Below are 8,207 nucleotides of genomic sequence, written 5' to 3'. Positions count from 1 at the left end.
GTTGTGCTCCGCTCCTTTCCTCCTCCTTCCTTTGTCCCAGCTTCCCTCTTGGTGTGGTGTGGTAGGTCAGCTCCCCTCCCTCGCTTATAGACAATGATAGAAGATATTTTCTACAACTACATTTCATTATCTACATTTTTCTTTATTTAAGTAAAATAATTTATTCAGTAGATGTAGGAATGATCTACATAATAGGTATTATTCCTGTAACAAACAACATATTAATTTTCAGTATGGAAGAATTGATAAGTTAACATTTCAATTCGGAATAAGTGATAACAGATAAGCTTCTCATCATAAACAAGTATAATATTTAGTCACTTGTGTGGACAAAAATTCTTAGCTACTGATAACACTGAATTCCAAGATTGAGAATTCTAAAGCAAGGGAAATCATGAAGGACCTCTAAGACAGCATGGCTCTCTTCGAGAGACAGTTTTCTTCTTGCAGCGAGAAGAAAGAGTCAAAGGAAATCATGATGGTCTTATCAGCTGAGGTACAGATTTCAGAGTGTAAACTTTCAGGAACACTTGAAGTCTATTAGACAAAAAATCATACAACAATGAGCTGTTCCACAATTCTGCAGGGAAGTTCCCTATGGATCTCTACCCAAGGAATTGGTAGAGAATATTTTTCTGCCAAGGGAAATTTGGATATTTATAACATCATTTGCAGTTTATACTGGTCAAACATTTAACAACGATCATTTATACCTGAACCTGCTTCTCTTTGGTGAGGCATGTGATGTTACTTGGTATTAATGATTCTGAGGACCTTATGCAGCCCACAGGCTCGTTATTTCCCACCTCCGATGGGTTGAGCTTGCCAACAAGATTTCTGGGAGCTTGTCAGAAAACAGATGTTATGGAACTGAGAGTAAAATAGAAACACTGGAGTTTAAGCAGCACAGACAATTCATTTTCTGTCAAAATGTGTAAAGGAGACTCATAAATTACTCACAAGTATTTAATCTTAAAAGTAAAAACCACATTTTACAGAAGACTATTGATGACAGCGAGATCACAAGATCCATTTGCAGAGCCCCCATATGAACTAAGCCTCTAATGAATTTTCTTGATACTTTGACCAAGGATGTGAATAATCCTGTCCCCAGACAAGGTGCCTTGGGAAGTGGATTTCTGCAGATACAGTTCGGCTAAAATTTAACATCTTATTATCTTTACCCCTTAAGATCTGTTTTTAACATGTTCTAATTCTTATTACTTTCTGTCATACTTTGGATTGTGGGGTTTCTCTGTTTATTGTTGTTGATGACTTTTTTTTGTTTTTGTTTGCGTGTTAGTTTTCTAATGATTTTCTTTCTATGATACCCAGAAAAGGTATTTCCATAGACACAGCAACTAGATTAGATTTTTAAGGTTATGACAGGGGAGCTTGTGGGGAAGTAGAAAGCTAGTAATGGATACAGAATGAAGAAAATACTATATAATGGATAGTGATGGTGAAGGTACAACTCTTAAATATATTTAAAACATTGATTTGAATGATACACACATATATGTCAATAAAGCTTCTATAAAAAGTAAGAACCACAAATTGAATTCTGGTATTTTCTATATTATAACTATTGAATTACAAGCAAATATCAACAAGGCCAAATTTAGCCAAGTTTTCAGAGGATTCAGACTTAGTAGTTTAAATCCAGGTAGGTTACAGTATTTTCAAGAACATGTCAGCTGTGCCATAGATCTAAAAAAGTATAATTTCAAGATTCTACATGGACACTTTGGACCCACTTAATAACTCATTTAGTTATTAAGCTACATTTGTAAGCAAAATATACTCTTTAGAAGATTATAACATCCAGGGACTATACTAAGCCATCTACACTGTCCTGTATAATATATATATTTTTAAAACACTAAAAATAAATAGAAAATGTGTACAATAGTCAAGGCAAAAATTAGTGTACAGAAAAAGTCACCAATGCTAGATTCAGCAGGCATAATTTTTTTTTTCATTTTTTTAAGTCATTTTATTGGGGGCTCATACAACTCATCACAATCCATCCATACATCAATTGTATAAAGCACATTTGTACATTTGTACATTTGTTACCCTCATTCTTTTTTTTTTTTTTCTTCATCTTCTCTTTTTATTTTTTATTTTTTAACATTTTATTAGGGGCTCATACAACTGTTATCCCAATCCATACACACATCAATTGTGTAAAGCGCATTTGTACATCGTTTCTCAAAACATTTTCTCTCCGTTTAAACCCCCGACATTAGGTCCTCATTTTTCCCCTCCCTCCCCGCTCCCCCCTCCCACATGAGCCCTTGATAGTTTATAAATGGGTATTTTGTCATATCTTGCCCTGTCCGACTTCTCCCCTCATCCACTTTTCGGTTGTCTGTCCCCCAGGGAGGAGGTCACACACAGTTCCATGTAATCGGTTCCCTCTTTCCTACCCATTCTCCCTTTACCCTCCCTGTTTTGCCACTCACACCACTGGTCCTATAGGGCTCATCCATCCTGGATTCCCTGTATTTTCAGTTCCTATCTGTACCAGTGTACCTCCTCTGGTCTAGCCAGTCTTGTAAGATCGAATTCGAGTCATGGTAGTGGGAGCGGGGAGGAAACCTTTAGGAACTAGAGGAAGGTTGTATTTCTCATCATTGTTACATCGCACCCTGACTGGCTCATCTCCTCCCCGAGACCCCTCTGCAAGGGGATCTCCAGTGGCCTACTAATGGGCTTTGGATCTCCACTCCACACTCCCCCCATCATTCACTATGGTAAGATTTTTTGTTCTGATGATGCCTTACACCTGATCCCTTCGACACCTCGTGGTTGCATAGGCTGGTGTGCTTCTTCCATGTGGGCTTTGTTGCTTCTGAGCTTGATGGCCGCTTGATTACCTTCAAGCCTTTAAGACCCCAGACACTATACTTTTTGATAGCCGGGCACCATCAGCTTTCTTCACCACATTTGCTTATGCACCCATTTGTCTTCAGTGATCCGTTAGACACCCCGTGATCACACAGGCTTATATGTTGTTCCATGTGGGCTTTGTTGCTTCTGAGCTAGATGGCCGCTTGTTTACCTTCAAGCTTTTAAGACCCCAGACGCTATCTCTTTTGATAGCCGGGCACCATCATCTTTCTTCACCACATTTGCTTATTCACCCGCTTTGTCTTCAGCGGTTGTGTCGGGAAGGTGAGCATCATAGAATGCCAATTTACTAGAAGAAAGTATTCTTGTGTTGAGTGAGTACTTAAGTGGAGGCCCAATGTCCTTCTGCTACCTTAATACTAAATCTATAAATGTAGGCTCATAGATCTATTTCCCCATCCTCATATAATATATTTGTATATGTACATGTCTTTATCTAGAGCTCTATAAATACCCTTTGCCTCCCAGCTCTTTCCTCTATTTCCATTGATTCTCCTCCTGTCCCACTATCATGCTCAGTCCCCACCAGGATTTCAGAACTTCCTCTTTGTTACTTTCCCCTTGATCCCAGCAGGCATAATTTTTAAAAGATCTATTATAAATCTGTACAATGAATTGAAGTCAGAGTACACTATTCTCCTAAGACAGCCATAATTAAAGATCACTAATTGAGTTACAATAACAGAAATATATTATCCCACAGGTTGGGAAGCTAGATTTCTGAATCCATGTAAACTAGACCATGATGTCTACGAGGTTCTAGGGATCAATCTGCTGATTTTCTGTGAGCCCTCGGTAGTATTACTGCAACCTCGCTTCGATATCTGCTTTTGACCTCACATGACTATCTTTCCTTTGCATCTGTTTTGTTGTTTCTTTTCTCCCCTTCTCTTTTAAGGGCAGAAGTCAAATTGGATTAGAATCCATTCCACCCCAGTATTTCCTCTTATTGCTTGTTTGTTTTTTCTTGCATGTATTAAATGGCATATATAAGATTAAAGTAACAGACAAAACAAAGCTGTAGAATACAGTTTATAATATAAATTTTGTAATATATGTAGCGAGAATTATAAGACATATGTATATACATTGACATAAACGACACTGTTCACATTTTCTTTTTCTATTCATTGAAGTTTTTCATGAAATATATTTTAGAGGATAATATGGATTATAGATTATAGTCTCTGGATGCTATCATATTTCAAAGTGTTCAAAATTTTTTAAAGACAGAACAATGAAAAAATTCTAAATCACAATTATATTTGTACTTTTTATAGCCCAGAGAGTACATGTTATAACAAATATACTAAATAGATAACATTATTACAGCATGTGTGGATTTCCTTGTCAATACGCTTGTCGCTTTGAGGTCCATCGAGTTGGTTCTGAGGCCAACTATCTCCAACAGAAGGAAACACCACTCCATCCAGCACCGCCTTCCCGATTGTTCTTATCGTTGAGCCCGTTCTTGCAGCCACTGGGTCAATCCATGTCACGGAGGGCCTTGTGCATTTTCGCAGCCGCTCCACTTTGCCAAGCACGATGTCCTTCACCAAGAATTGGTCTTCCCCGACAATATACCCAAAGTCCTTCAAACAGTGTCTCACCATCCCTGTCGTTAAGGAACATTTTAGCTGCACTGCTCTCATTATGCTTAGAACAGCAAATCTGACACCGAGAAGAACATAATGACAGTCTTGACAAGGGTGTGTGTGTGTGTGTGTGTGTGTGTGTGTGTGTGCTAGATTATTGGGCTATAATTTGTAGGTCTGAATATTAAAGAGAAAAAAAACTACAAAAAAATAGTTTTAAAACATAGGAGTTATTGAGGATAGTAATCTGAGGATAAACAGAGAACTCCCTTAATCCTAGGCAATGATCTATTAGGAATCTGTAAACAAATAACTAACTCTCTGATTTCAGACATGGTTTGTAGAATTAAAAGTAGCCTCTATGACACAACTGTTAACTGTCAAGCTGCGAACAGAAAGGCTGATGGCTTGAACTCATGCACCCACTGACACTATAGGAGAAAGAGAAGGAATTCTCTTCTCTTCTAGTTCCATTTTTCTAGAGTTTTGGAAGTTCCCATTTATATACCCCGCCTAGTTTTTATCTATTTCCCTTTCTATTGCCTATCAATTTATTTATGCTTTTATCTATTCTTTCAGTATGTGTTCATTCGTGCATTCCAATATATGAATATGTAATATGACAAGTAATACAGTGTCGTGTCAGCATGGTAGGTGATATTCCAAAATATTTTTCATAATATTTTATGCCTTTATTGCCTCTACTCGAGTAGGTGTTATTATAATTAAATTTATGATAGTAATATATTACTAAAATCATAATAAATATACCACCTTCTAATAGATAACGTTTTAGGGTATGCTTCAGAGAGCAAGATGACTCTCTGCGTAGTGTGTGGAAGACAATTTTATCAATGGTCCTGCTATGCACATGGTGACTCTTTATGAAAGGGAAAATGTGTTTTAGGAAATGGCTCAGAGGAAAAATGCATTAAGCAAACAGAGTAAGATACCAAAAGAAATAGCTGTGATGTGATTATGCTTCAGGTTATTTCTACAACCACTCCTCCTATGATAGTATTCCATGCTGTTCAACAACTTTACTTTAGAAGCTACTTTGTTTCTACCAGATCTGGTACAACATCCAAATGAATATATTTAGCTCCATAAAATAAATACCTGTATATGCTCAGAATATTTTTATTCTCTACTGGAGAGAAGGTAAACAAAAGACACTTGCCGTATTTTATTAATTCTTACTATTTATTCATTTGTAAGCTGAATTTCTTCAGTAAATTAATTATCTGAGTAATTAAAACTATTTAAGTATTGTGCACTGCATAATGGCTGAATTATGCTATTTATGAGAAAATGGCACTACTATATGTAGTAATTATGCTACTTAGGTCAAGCAACAATTCACTATTAACAGGTTGTTTTTTGTTTTGTTTTGCTTTTTTGTTTATCATGAAAGTGTAAGTTATGACTCTACTTGGTAAATTAAGATATTTCTAATACTATAAATATGATGATGGGGTTTTGCACATATTCAGCTCTTCAGTATAATTTTCCAGTGATTTTATAAGAATCACATTATTTATGTAAGACGTTTTTATAAAGAATTTAGATTGTCAATACAGGGAATTCAGGGCAGATGATCCCTACAGGACCAGTGGTGTGAGTGGCGATACTGGGAGGATAGAGGGAGAGTGGGTTGGAAAGATGGAACCGATTACAAGGATCTATATGTGACCTCCTCCCTGGGGGACGGACAACAGAAAAGTGGGTGAAGGAGACATCGGACAGGGCTAGATATGACAAAATAACAATTTATAAATTATCAAGGGCTCATGAGGGAGGGGGGAGCGGGGAGGGAGGGGTAAAATGAGGACCTGATGCCGAGGGCTTAAGTGGAGAGGAAATGTTTTGAGAATGATGAGGGCAATGAATGTACAAATGCGCTTTACACAATTGATGTGTGTATGGATTGTGATAAGAGTTGTATGAGCCCCTAATAAAATGATTTTTTAAAAAAAAAGACTAATAAAGGAGGGGAGAATTTAGATTGTCTTTAAAAATGATTTTTTTTTTTTTTTTTGCAAAGGATGCTTATTCTTTCCCAAATGGTTTGTAGTATTCTTGTGTTTATCTAACTACAGCAATTGGAAGCCCTAAACTACTTATTTTCAGCCTATACTCTTTGTTTGGGACTATCATTTTAGACAATGAGTTTCTATTTCATATTTATTTTTACAGAATCTAAAGAAATTGTAGAGAAAAGCTGTAATGCTTAGATTTTCTTTCACTTTGGCTGGGCCAGGACGCTCTGTGGTTTGACAGTTAAAACCTTGCAACCCCTTATGACCTGAGATAATGCCATCACTTTCAATCAGTTATAAGAAGAGTAGTGTGGAATGACCCTTATTAGGGTCATCTCGGATGTAACACATCGGAAAGAAGTTTCCATTTGGAGTGTGACCCAACTCCAATAAAAACAGATACTGTGAAAAAGATGACTTGTTTTTTGCTAGGCCTGGATCCTACATCAATTTCACTGACTCCTCTTTCTTTAGACTTGAGCTCACACTGCCATATAGCCTCCCAATTCTGGGAGTCATCAGTTCCCTGCCACCTGATCTGCTGAGCTTAGATTCATTCATCTCTACAGCCACAAAACTCATCTGTTGGTCTTAGACTCATTCAACTATGCAGCCACCAATTTGTTATTTTCCTGGTGCTCATGGGTTTGATTAGATCCTCAGCAATTTAAGTCAGGAGATGCCTTCAGTCTAATATCTAATCCATGGACTTGGAGCCTGTCTGAACTTAAGTTTTCCTATTTCTAAAATTATGAACAATTTTCTTTTTTTTATCTCCTTATTTTCATAGTAGTTGTTTTTTTTCCTTTTTTCTTTTTAATTTTTTTTTCTTTTTTAACATTTTATTAGGGGCTCATACAACTGTTATCCCAATCCATACACACATCAATTGTGTAAAGCGCATCTGTACATCGTTTCTCAAAACATTTTCTCTCCATTTAAACCCCCGACATTAGGTCCAATTTTCTTAATATAATGTCTCTTTATCTGTGTGTGTGTATACTGATATCTAGATCTACATACCTCTCTATAAAAATACATTCCTAGGTATTCATATATGTGTTCCTACTATATACATGCACGTAGATGCATTCATGTGTATATACACACATACATATTCCTAGTTTTGCTTCTCTAATGAACCCAGCCTAAGTCTAAGCTCCACCAGTATAAAAATAAACATAGTCTGAAAAATACAACCTAAGTAAATTACTGATGAGGGCAAACCAAAATGATTTATGTTATTTTTTAAAAATGTGAACATATTATGCATACTTAGCATCAATATTGATTTGAGTATTTTAGCTTACAAGTGATGTTTCCATAAGCTTTCTACTTAGACTTAAATTTAAGCCATCACAATGTCCTGAAATATATGTTGTGATTATGTGCTGTTGAATCAGTTCCTGCTCATAGGGCCCCATGCACAACAAAAGGAAACCCTGCTCAGTTCTGTGCCATCCTCACAATTGTTCTTATGCTGGAGTCCACAACTGCAGCTACTGGGTCAATTAAGTCTGTTGAGGGTCTACCTCTATTTCATTGCCCTTCTCCTTGATCAGGCACAGGGATGTCCTTTGAAAACTTTGACAAATTTTGATATGTTGATGTTTGCTTGCCCATTTGAAAGTTAAGATGTAGAATATACCATATTTCA

The sequence above is a fragment of the Echinops telfairi genome, unplaced genomic scaffold (assembly GCF_000313985.2).
Source record: "Echinops telfairi isolate 266 unplaced genomic scaffold, ASM31398v2 ScPeMD7_6;HRSCAF=24_1, whole genome shotgun sequence".
In the NCBI taxonomy this organism is placed as follows: Eukaryota; Metazoa; Chordata; class Mammalia; order Afrosoricida; family Tenrecidae; genus Echinops; species Echinops telfairi.
This window is presented reverse-complemented; position numbering follows the sequence as displayed.